Below are 13,291 nucleotides of genomic sequence, written 5' to 3'. Positions count from 1 at the left end.
TGAATAAAAACATGTTTTCAATATTTTCAAAATGTTGTTCAAGATAATTTAGAATAGGTTATTTAAAACATTAGAGAATGAGTTAATTTAACCATATAAACAGTTGTCATTTGTACTGACTATAGTTTATAGTTTTTCAACTTTTCTTCTAAAAGTAATTAATATTAAAAACATATGTAACATTTCTATCTTAATTAATTTGTATTTACATATACAGTCATGTGAAAAATAATAGGGACACTTGTATGAAATAAGTTGAAAATGCCCCTGGGTTATAATTTGTCTAAATTTATTCGAAATTACACATTAAATTTGGGATCTTTAGGCCCAAAAAACTGTTGCCTGGGGGTACAATGTTCTTATTGGCTTACGTATTTTTATGACTTTATAAAAGACTAAGTACTAAATACATTAAAAAAATACATTCAAACATATACATTTTTGGCAATCCTAAAATTGTCCCTATTCTTTTTCACATATAAATTTAAAGAACTTTGTAAATCAATGATTTTTAAATACAAAATGTATTTTAAAGATCATACGAAGCATTTTCTCATCATAATCAAATAAAAAAATGGATACTAACTTCAATAATTCACTTTGTAGTTTGCATAAATTGTAAAAACAGCATTAAGGCATCGCCTCTATAAATTCTTGTTTAAAACCTCCAACTTGATACGTATGTTATTGCCATTCCCTCCGTATTTTTAATTTAGGGCGCCATGAGTTTTTCAGATGGGGTGTGATTAATAAATTTCGTTTCACTACATTTGATTTTCCTCAACTCAGAAGCTTCACTATAACGAGTGGTAACTTACTAAAATATAGCTACACAGGGTGATCCCTAACAATTTTTATAATGTTAAGGTTGAGGCATTCGTGACCATTGTTTCCATTTTTAGAGTTGTTCGGGTTTATTGGTCGACGTTTGTTGTTGTTTCAGAGGTCTGATTTGATTCGTGTGACTTTGATGACCAATAAACCCAAACAGCTATAGATAGGGAAACAATTGTCACGAAAGCCTCAACATTTTCTGATCTGGTTCAGTAAATGAAGATGTTGCTGGCTCAGGTTCATTAACCCATCGCGAAATTTGATCTGCGACAGATACAAATGAAAAAAGCAACGATGAAGATGAGGACCAAACATCAGAACTTTTGGCAGAGGTGTCATTTAAGGAAGCAACAGCCTAATTTGACACCTTACAAAGCTTCTGTGTACAAAACGAAAGTGACTTGTGCATTTTAGGCACTTTTTCTCTTAAAAAAAGTTAATGAGAAGTCTGAGCAGCAGCAATGTGCTTTGAAGAAAGATTAATTAATTCACATTATGAATATGTACATGTATGTATGTACCTCTTAACTTTAGTCATTCTTGAAGAATATCAGTTAATAAGTAATAATTGATTATCAACTCTCAATAATTTGAAGTTTTATATCTTTTCCCCCAAAAATGTCGAATTATTTGATATTTCAAACACTCGATAAGTCGTAATATTTTAAGAGTCCCTCGAGTTTCGAATTTAACGAGATGATAATATAACAATAATTAAAAATTAACAATGATAATAATATTTATATATGGTTAAATTAATTGTATAAATATATAATTATTAAAATAATCTTATACAATAAAAAAATTCTGAGAGAAATATTATGATTTTGATTTTAAACACAATTGTGTTAATTAACTAAGCGTCTTGTTAATATCAATATTGTACACAGTACAAAATGTTATTATTTAAAACAAATGTAGTGTGCATATTTCACATACATAATATATTTAATCTAACTTTTAGAAATAAATATGTAGTTACAGAATAAGTAAATGTTAAAAATTAGCAATATATACAGCGTTTGACCAGTCTGAATCTAGAGAGAGATATCATGCTCGACAGAGACAGCAAAAGTCAGCCTCTCAGTGGGAGACTTACTGTCTCTATCATATGTGATGTCTCTCTCAAGATTCAGATGGATCAAACTATTTTGGCACTGTATATAGGAATTTTATTGGAGATATAATATTACGCATTTTGTGTGGACAATAAAATAAGAATAAATATATATTCTATATCTAAAGTGTGGAAAATAATATTCAATTATAAAATTACTGGTAAATGTTAAACATTAGTTCTTTTTAAAATAAATTTGGTATAGATTCTATTAATTGCACAGCATGACTGGTTCAATATTATTAATAATAACAATTTAGTTCAGGTCATTGAAAAGCAAAAGAGATTAAATTAAATATTAAACGAAAACTTTAAATTAATTTTAACCAAACAAAATAATTAAATTATTTGACTTTTTTAATAAAGAAACAATTTATAAATTTACTTTTATTATAATAGAAATGGAATACATGATAAATAAGTGGACAATTTCAGAATTTATATTTAATTTATTGATAAAATAGTATTAATTTTACATTTATTTATTTTATTTTTCATATTATTTACGAAGTTATTAAGTATTTATTTGATAGATCTGATTTCAAATATTAATACACCCATACCTCGGTATTACGGCCTAGATACGTTCCACGAAACTTGGCCGCAAATCAATTATTCTATGTATGTACAAATTCATAGAAATTCGATGGGGTTGTTCCAATTTTGTTAAATATGGAACATGGTTTATCATTCAAAATACATTTTATGTTTTTATTTCATTTAAATCAAAAATACATACATACATAACAAACATTTGTTCGTAAAATAATAACAGACAACAATCTGTAAACAAAAATTAAACAACTTCATGTTACATACAATATGTGTAAGTATACATACATACTTTTTTTTAATGGCTTTAACCTGAAGACGAAGAAATGGTATACTGCAGATCACTGTCATCATCATTTATCGCTGGTAAGGATGGGCCTTATCGTCACGCAAATATTTTTTCTTACTACCTCGGTCGAAAGTACGTATTTTGCTCCCCGGTTCCACGACAGAAAATAGTATTTTTCTGTCGTGGAACCGGGGAGCAAAATACGTACTTTCGACCGAGGTAGTAAGAAAAATAGTATACACTACACGGGAAAAAAGTTTGAGATTCCTACCCTGCGCGCCATATTGCCCGAGACGTAGCCGAGGTAGTAAGAAAAATAGTATACACTACACGGGAAGAAAGTTTGAGAGCCCTGCCCTGCGCGCAAGGCAGGAATCTCAAACTTTCTTCCCTTGTAGTGTAAAATACTATTTCACTTCTGTACAAAAGTGATTTTTGCATCAGGCCTCAAAAGTAGCTTTAGTCATTCGAGTTTTCTTATTGGATCTCCATAAGACGGGTAATTGATTTTTATTTAGTCCCTTAAGAAGCCTTATTGGTTATAGTTTACAATCACCCGCGGCATTTGCACCAAGTGGCAAAGTAAATCTTTCTTTAGACACATTATAACCAGGCGCAGGTTTTTCTGTTTTTGAAATGTACGATCAGACATTTGCTTCCAAGAAAGCCCTGTTTCGTCTATGTTAAACACTTGTTCAAGTTTATAACCACCTCTTTCAATAATTCTCTTTAAAATGTTGGGATATTCCTTAGATATGGCCTCAACGGCACCAGCTGCTTCATCTTACATTTTCAAATTATACAAATTTACGAATTTACATATTTTCACAAGTATTTTTAAAGTAAACCTCTTGTAAGGTAAAGTAACCCAATAATTTGTAGAATATAATATTCTTAGTTTGTTTTAAAAATTATATACGCATTTATATTACAAAATAATACATCATAAAATTATATTTTTTACTTGTGAGTGTAACAAATATTATAAAATCGAATGAAAAAGAAACTATTACTCTTATTTTATTTATTTCACATTTCTAATAATAGTGTTTTTTCTCAATTTTACTAAAATTAACAAATACAAGTCTGTCACTGTTTTAGTTAATATCCAAAATTAATATTATTGTATAAATGTTCTACAATTAAAAGTTAAAGTTAAAATAAATTCAAATTATTTTATTATTTGTAATCACAAAATCAGTTAAAGAAATATTTTTTTTTATTAAAGAGAGAAGATTTTGTAGTAACAAAATAAAATATAATATACAATAAAATAAAAACCGTTTCGATGGCATTTTGTCTAAAAAATAATGAAACTAAAAAATAAAAAATAATAATGGAACTTAAACGTACTAATTGCGGTAAGTTATACAATTTAAATGACCGAAACATCTATTATAATGGATGTATAAAATATAAGAATATGGATATCTACTTTTCTTAGAATTTGAAGATTGTAATAATAATTGGGATTAAATATTATAAACAATTATATATTAATTAAAACAGAATTTTTGAAACCCCGTCTGATATAATTCTATTGATGTAATCTAATTATAAAATTAGAAATTCAGAACAAATAACGAGATATACTGTTTATTTTAATACTCAAATATAATACATTAGATATTGATAGAAATTATTAATTATTTGTGAAATCTTACCTTTATAACGATTGTTGTATTCATCAATGATCAAATCACTGCACTGCGAAATTAAATTTTCATTAAGTTTAAAAATATAAATTTACCTGTATGAATATAGTGTATAAAATGAACAATATAGTCTAATTGTCTTTTGTACCATTCTAATACAACACTCACCAAAAATTTGTGAAAAAAACGCTTAAATTGTTAAATATAACGTTAACTTTTATAAAGTCAAATCAGTTGTACTACATTACAATATAAAGAACAATTTAATGAAGAATGTATGTAAATTAAAACATTTTGGGGTGCGATTGAAAGTAAAAGGCCATTTGTATTAATGTAATAATTTTACGTAAACAAGCAACAACAATTATCATAGTAATTAATAACTGATTGTTAATGAATCTTATTAGTAATTTAATTTAATAAACTAAATAAATCATAAGAAAATAAATATAAAACTATTAGACTAAGATCACGTAATATCATCTTGGTGGACAATCTGAAATATAAAGAAAATTTAACATTGAATAGTTTTCTTTTTAATCATTTTTACCTTATATTGGGGTACAATTACCAATAATAGTAATCTGAAGCATATGTTGTCATTTGCACAACAATCACAGCTTTGTAAAATGAAATATCGTATTGTAAAGGCTAAAATATGAATTATTCAAATTAGATATTTTACCAATTTTTTTATATAATAAATTACCTTATTGTTATAGATTTTGCCTTGTAATTATATACAAATTCAGCTTTAAACTTAATCCTGTGCCAAATCAACAGTATGTATAATTAATTTTAATTCTCTCCGATTAAATGCCTTTTGTCACTGTACGAAGATGGATGGAGGAGAACCGGTGCTAAAATACATATTCAACTTAGATTTTTCAACAATATATTTTGTTAATTTTAATTACCTTAAGTTAGCTTAGGTTAGATTAGGTTAGGTTAGGTTAGGTTAGAATTTGCTGTACAAACTTGGTAGAAAATGACCTAAGTTTGACCATTCATATCTATGTTATTAAAGAATATTACGACTTCATATCATGTCAAAGATCAAACATTTATTAATCCACACCCAAAATGTGAAATAGATTGATTACGAGTTTTTGAAAATTGTTCCAAATCATCAACGGCGTTTATATAGGGAATTTAACACAGGGAGATGCTACTTTTAAAGTTTAAAATTTTATTGATTACAATTACGTTACATTCTATGAAGAAACATGTGTGTTATTATTTATTAATTGACATAGTTTTTTCATGATAATAAAAATATTCAAAATAATTTTATATATTACTAAACTTTAACCATAAAATCAATAAAATAAAGAATTACTTTTGAAATGTGTTTCTGTCCATATTTAAAAAGGTTAAACTGCTCCGATTTTCCGTTAAAAACAAAGAACAAAAGGTTCACTTTTATGGATAATTTTAAAACAAGTAACATATATCAAATTTAAAAAGTAGAGATAAATAATTGTACATAACAGTTTTTTAAAATGAATATTAAAATTCTTAAAGATATGAAAATTGAAAATATATGGATATATGTAACACATAAACAAAATAATAGAGAAAAATAGAGATATTACTTACAATAATAAATAAAATTATTGAAAGTAATTGTGACTTAAAATTACTTGGTTACGTTATGTTATTAATATCATATTTGTTTTAAAATTTATTTATAAACTTTCACACTTTGTACATAATGTTTCAAAAGTATTCAAGTTTAATATTTCTTTATTAAAATTATTAAACAAATTTTTAGTCTTGTGTAGTTAATATTAAAATAATTTCATAAACCGTGTCATTATTGCACTTCAGACGTTGTAAAATGTAAAATGTAAAATGTAAAATGTAAAACGTAAAACGTAAAACGTAAAACGTAAAACGTAAAACGTAAAACGTAAAATGTAAAATGTAAAATGTAAAATGTAAAAGGGTCCACAAAAAATTGAGAATTTGGTGGAAGCTCATTACTAATTTCAGCCCTAACTTTCTGAGCTGTAGCAATAGTGCTCCACTTAAGTACAGTGTTTCACCCTCATTTTTCGTATTTTATTAGGTAGGACATGTTCATCTGTCAACTTTGAAAACTGACTAAAATTCCCAATTTTCTGGTTCATATTATAAATGTATGTATATGTGACCAAGAAGCAACTTTATCCAACGCATCCTACTTAAAATGTAATAATTTATTTAATGAAGAATTTCGAACATTTTTTACCAAGTGGGGATGGATCAAACAAATAGACGATTTCTTTGCCATCAATTAAATAGCCTTGAAATTTGTATTCAATATTTTATTTTATACAATAAGTATTCGTTCTTTTTTAATAAAACATTAATGACGGCGTTATTTGTTGCTCCTTGATCACATACTGTAGTGACATTTTTCAAACCTGATTAACTAACAGGTCTTATCACTCCTTTTAATACCCGCACCAACTCTACTGTTGAAGTAGTATGTTCACAAAAATAAAAACAAATAGGTTGTTTCCAACTTTTGTGAACACTTTCATCATGAAAACTAATGCGTGATTAGCAAAGTTTGTTCGCCTATCATTGGCTTCAAAATCGACAAAACCTGCAAAAATGAAATGAAAAAAAAAAAAAAAAAAATAATAAAAAATGAGACAAATCATAAAAACGTATTAGTATCTCCAATCTATCTCTGCCCTTAATATACATTAATATATTTTATTGTGAATGACACTTACTTCTTTTGGGAAGGATTCGTTAATATTCTGCTGCCATTGTTCTATCATAATTCAGCGTGGAGGATGACATTGAAATATTTGAAGTTGAAGGACTTTCAGGTTCTTGAATAACATTTAATTCTGTCATTTTCCATGACACTGAATATATATTTTTTGGCGTTCTATTGTGGATTGAACACTAAGTTATATCTGCTGGAGTAAATAATAGGTGTTTCACCAAAGGACAAAGCACATAGACATTAGGTATCACTTTATTAGAAATATCATTTCAAAAAGAGATATTAAATTAGGATATATGCCGAGTGAAGAGATGCCCACAGACGTGCTAACCAAGGTACTTTTCGGGTCCAAGCATTATAATTGCTTATTTAAAATTGGAGTACGAAAGAGTTTGTAATGCACTCAGTGAGGGAACGTGTGAGGAATGGAGACAATTCTCTATTTTGAAGTATTACACACCCGGCTAATATATTTTTTGTATATACATTTCTATAGTATATAGAAATGTATATATATAGAAAATATATTAACTTGGTGTGTGATACTTCAAAATAGTGTCTGAATTAAATCTCTTAATGTTAACGTTCAACCATATTTTCAATTTTGAGAAAATATCTACTTTTGGTTATTCTTTAAGGGGTCTGGGACCATAACCTGTTGGAAATAGTAATTGATGGGATGGTTGAGCGTTAATATTAAGAGATTTAATTAAGACATTTATATTTTGGTATATGACACACCAGGCTAATATATTTTTTATATATATACATTTCTATAGTTACAACATTAATTATATTTATTATATATATATATACAGAGTGCATGAATTTTCTCCATTCCTCACAAAGCTGATTTAGATCGAACAGTACGGATGAGAACGTGAACTACTTCGTTTGTGACTGAGAGAATAATAAGAGATCGAGTCAGGGCGCTCATGCTATTGAAAGGGGGTTTAGAAACTCTTACATCTGGCGAGCCTTCCCGGAATTTAAACTGCAAAACATTATGAAAGGGTACATCCAAATATTATGGGCATTTCCCCCAATAAGCTCTAAAATCCACAATAAAATATAATTCAAGGAATTTCCGTGGGACATGGACCCTACATCATACCTCTACTAGTCTGAGAGAGTAATTTCGATTAATCACCTTGTACGGTCCTTCATGTGGTGCATAAAGAAAAAGAGCAAAGTTAGTGTGGCTGCCCAAGGAAAACAGTGGACTGAGACCTATTTCGCTACTACTAGCGCTGAGCAGTGTGTTAGACAAGCTCATTAATAATGGAGCAAGACGCAGTACGCATTCCGAGAAGGAAGTGGATGATTTATAAATTTGTTCACTTTTTTTTTGCAGTTTATTTTCCATACTTCTATATACAATAGAGTTTACTTTATTCCAATCTGAGGGGTGTAAAGTGTTATATTAAAATTGTTAAAAGTCCTTCCTTTTGATATTGTTCGGTTATTTATTTATAAATGACAACTGAAAGTGACTACATATTAAAATAAATCTTTATTTTAAAATGAATTTTAATTTTTGATATTTAATAGGAAATGGAAATTGCTTTAAGGTTGGAAATTTGGAAGATCTTGAGGTAAAAAGGAGACTGGCAGTTCGATTGAATTAGCGATGCAGGTTTTTTTCACGAGAAATCTGATTGGGATCTGTAAAAGGAATAAATAATATCTTGGTTCATTTTGTCTGCAATATAATATTTATAAGCTATTTGATAGTAAACGTATACTCGAAGGATATTATTAAATAGAACATAAACATCAATCTAAAGACGTGAACAAATATATTCGAACAATGATTACGAAAGCATTAACCTTTACATTAGAATCAGGCAATTTGACAAGAAACTTGCGGGACAAAAAACTATCAATATGAAAACAATGTGGTTATCGTACATATTTTACACATGATAGAAACAATTTTAATTATTGTCCAAAATTCCACTGTAAAACAAAAAAACAACCGGCTCGAACAAGAAAATCGATAACGATTTTTATCAAATACTAAACACAAGTCATTAAACAATATGGCCGTGGTCCATAGAAGATACCACAGCAACATCAACTATTATTAATTAACTTCTAACATACATACTTGATAGCAAAAATTTTTATTTATTTATATAAAAATCAAATTACTTTGTGTTGATGTGAACAGATTGCCTGTTATTGTTGCTATAGTTTTAAGTTAAGTTGGTACCGCATAAAAGGTACAGAGTCTGTTCCAAGTATCTCCGGAAAGATTCTTAAAACACTCTTTCTAGCACTAGTTAAAATTTTTGTACTCTAGACGATTTTTATTAACTCCAAAAAGAGTAGGGGTCTCCAAAAGAAGAGAGTGAAGAAAGTATATTCTACAGTACGTTTCCATGGAGACTATATGTTATATCCAATGTCATAGTTACTATTCGCATACTTCATTGCCGTATTCTAAAATTAAACACATCAGTCTCTTTAATTAACTTGCTCCATTTTTACTTGAAGATTAGCTGAAATGACTACCATAATACACCACTTATGTCGCAGATACATTCAAACCACCGTCAACAAAACTTTGAACAAATTTAGGGTCGCTGGCCCATCCGCCATCTCCGGCAGTCGCGAAGGTAAGCATCCCTTCACCGTCATTGTTAGGTTACTTGTACAATATAATTCGCATTTAAGGTGGCTTTAAAGTGTGGAAGAAGCTGACATTTTTAGTGGCATTCCCGTCCATCGCTTTGTGCGGTGCTAACATCTGGCTTGGTCACCAAAGTCAGGGTCGTGAATAGGTGCCTTTCATCAAGTACGATCATCTGAGAACTCGCACCAAGCGATTCCCATGGGGTGACGGTAATAAGTCCCTCTTCCATAATCCTCATACCAACGCTTTGCCAGACGGTTATGAACATTAAAAAAAATATATTTACATTACCAAAATATAAAATTGATTTCAAATTAGTTTAATTTTTATTCTTGTTATTTAATAGAATCAATATACATGTACAATATATATAAGATTTCTTCATACGAAAATGACATTTTAAATTGTATAATGAATCCGGACATTGATAATAAAAAAGTTAATGAAATTAGTAAACACATATTTGCTTGTTCGGAAAAGTAAGCATTAGTTCATTTTGTAAGTAAATATTTTTTAATGACCCAAGATTGGAGAAGTGGCAGATTGTGTGCGGAACTCGAAATTGAATATTTAGCGATACCTAAAACTCCATGTGGTTTAGACGAATTAAATTGGGACATTGTGTCGAAAATAATTAAATATGTATTTAATCATACTAAAAATTGAAATTTGCGTTTCAGACAAAGATAAACTTTCAATAAATACTATTAGTATTAGTTGGAACAAGAAAACGATCACTTTTGTAGAGCAATTACAGGGCAAATTAATAATGAAGACAATAAAATTCTTCAATATTTTCTAGACGCGGATAATGTACTTTATAAAAGAGGAGAACGTGATAGATTAGTTATTCCTAAAAGTTTTGTGGAAAAAGTACTTAAAGATTATCATTGTTTACCATTTTATCCTCATATGGGACAACAAAAAACATATGAATTATTAAAAACAAAATTTTATTGGCCTAATATGCGGAATATGAATGAACATTCTACACTTAAACAATTAATAACTGATCAAGGAACAAATTAAAAAATTGCAAACAATTCCGTTTCATCCTAGTAATAATGCAACAGAACATATTCATAGAGTTTTAAAAGACATGTTGTCACATTCTATACCTAAAGATTAACGTGACTGGGACACTTGGATTCCCTACGATCTTATGGCATATAGAACTTCTATCCCTTTTTGCTTTACGGCAGAAACCCGGTAATGCCATATGATGATATAATTAAACGTCTAAGTTAAATACGACTATGCAGAAAATTATGTCCCAGAATTATTGGCCAGATTAAATTCTGTATATAAAGAGGTGAAATTATCGAAATAAAACATATAAAGTCAGAAAAATAAATTCGAGAAAAGATGTGGTTCTTCATATAAATAAATTATAGCCGTACATGGTAACACAAGACGGAGAAGAAAATAAAATTCAAAATAATATTTTAACCAGTGATATTAATGAGGACCAAGATCAAGACAAACCAAATTGTGAAGAAAACCATATTGATAACGAGGTTTTGAACAATACAATGAACATCTTACCATTTTTCAACCACCAAGATTGGTGCACGAAGAAGCTCCACCCGTAAATCCAGAAACGGTAGTATCAATACCGGTTAATATTCGACGTTCGACACGGGTAAAGAGACCCCCTGATAGATTAAATCTATGATATATTTCGAAGTAATAAATGTTAATCCTAAATATCTCTCATTAAGATTGTTCTTGGATATAAGATACAGATATACGAAGAATTGTTCAAATGTAGTATTAAAAAGGTTAGTTGCTCCCGCCTCAAAAAAAAGAAAATTATTTTAGTTTCAAGTTATTACTGTAAAACATCCAAATTTGTTGTAGAACTATAGTATCATTGTCATTGTGATAAGTAGTTATGCATTAGCGTAAATTGTACCTGATTGTAAGATAGAGATGGTAAAAAGTCAGTTGATGTTTTCTAAAGTTAAAAGTGTAGTTCATAGCAGCCCTATATGGTGCAGGGAAAATACACATTACTCAGCAACAGGAAACAACAAGTATTTCTTAAGACCCGAAGAGCGTTTGGATACTTACGGTTCAAGACGGTCAAGTCACTTTCCGGACGGTTGTCTTCTGGAGGTATAATGCAAGATTCAGAAATTAAGAGACCTACAAACTCAACACTCCGAATCATTTGGGACTGTTTCATCGACCTACGTCTATTCTTCCCCGTTTCACTGACATCAATTTGTGTTCAACATCATCAATTAAATATATTGTGACAATGACATTAAGTGAACACGATAAAACTTTTCAAAATTCATAAAAATGCAAATGTGTTGAAACCTAGTGACGGTACTAACCGGGACGATTTGCAATAAACTCATATCTACAATTGTAACCATGTAATTAGCACATATTGCTTATAAAATTGTATTACTCTACTTGATGTACTCACACATACAGGTTTTGTATAATTTCTTCTTCTTATGTTAGGAACCATTCCAAGTTCAATCAATATTAATATTATAGGCATAAATCTGCTTTGCTAATAAAAAATGGAATTTCCATAGAAACATTTACATTATTAGCTGATTGAAGAACATCTAAATGGAAAAGAAACAAGAAAACGGGAATCCGTTTCAATCTGAAACAAGTTTCAACAATTCAGTTCAACTGAGGACTCACAAGAAGAATATCACTCAACTACATCCAGGTCAAGTATAAGGAAAACCATGCTGACGACACTATTGGTTTCCACGAAATTAACGAAATAAAGTTTATGTCCAGAAGAAATTCAAAATATAATCGTATATCGAAGGGAAACGACTAAGAAATAATGAATAAGAATGCCGAATGACATAACTGCATGTTCAGCTCCAGAATGTTTAGTTTTAAATATTCATCTCGTTGATCATTCTTCAGATTAATGCAAACTTTTATGGTGTACTATTATACAAAAATTCTTCAGTTAACTAATGTTAGGACTATAGATGAAGAGAATTAAAAGAATCTTTGGATGTCAGACCACATGTTACACCACACCTGAAATAAAATTAAATAATAATTAAATAATATATTGAAAAATCAAGTTATTACAACAAGAGTAAAAATCTTCAGTCAATATTTCACATTTGTTTAATGTGAAGATATTTTTGAATATTTTGTTAAGTAATTTTGTCTCTTTTGAAATTTAGTATCATTAACTGATTCGATTTTTTTTTTAGTTTCTAGTATCATCATTTAATTCGAATTCGACACTTTTCCATTTTAATTTTTTTTTTTATTTTATTTTCTGCTAATGCAGGGTCACACAGTAGGATTCAAATTTAACAAGTTCTACAGAGTTTCCCAGAATATGTGGGCAATCTTCTGGATTCAGATATTACACAAAAATAATAAGACAACTTCCCACATTTTTTTCCTACAACCTTCTTTTCGTTTGTTTTTAAATAACTTTTGAAGTAATAAGTGAAATAGAATATTTTTTTAATATAATGGT

The 13,291-nt window shown here is 28.9% G+C and overlaps 1 long non-coding RNA gene and 1 pseudogene across 2 annotated transcripts; one reads left to right on the top strand and one right to left on the bottom strand.

Moving 5' to 3' along the window:
* Positions 1–4,882: 4,882 nt before the first annotated feature.
* Positions 4,883–12,055, bottom strand: LOC126265532 (uncharacterized). 2 transcript variants are annotated; one of them, XR_007548025.1, is made up of 4 exons: positions 11,884–12,055; positions 5,157–5,307; positions 4,998–5,098; positions 4,883–4,943 (listed from the first exon to the last, which is right to left on the bottom strand). It is a non-coding gene; the product is annotated as an uncharacterized LOC126265532 (long non-coding RNA). The 2 variants fall into 2 exon arrangements; XR_007548024.1 differs by lacking the exons at positions 4,883–4,943; positions 4,998–5,098; positions 5,157–5,307 and adding an exon at positions 8,673–8,837.
* LOC126265509 (cytochrome c oxidase subunit 6A, mitochondrial-like) lies at positions 9,411–10,127 on the top strand (annotated as a pseudogene).
* Positions 12,056–13,291: the final 1,236 nt, after the last annotated feature.

The sequence above is a fragment of the Aethina tumida genome, chromosome 5 (assembly GCF_024364675.1).
Source record: "Aethina tumida isolate Nest 87 chromosome 5, icAetTumi1.1, whole genome shotgun sequence".
Lineage (NCBI taxonomy): Eukaryota > Metazoa > Arthropoda > Insecta > Coleoptera > Nitidulidae > Aethina > Aethina tumida.
The sequence above is the reverse complement of the archived record's forward strand: the minus strand, read 5'-3'. Positions and strand labels throughout refer to the sequence as shown.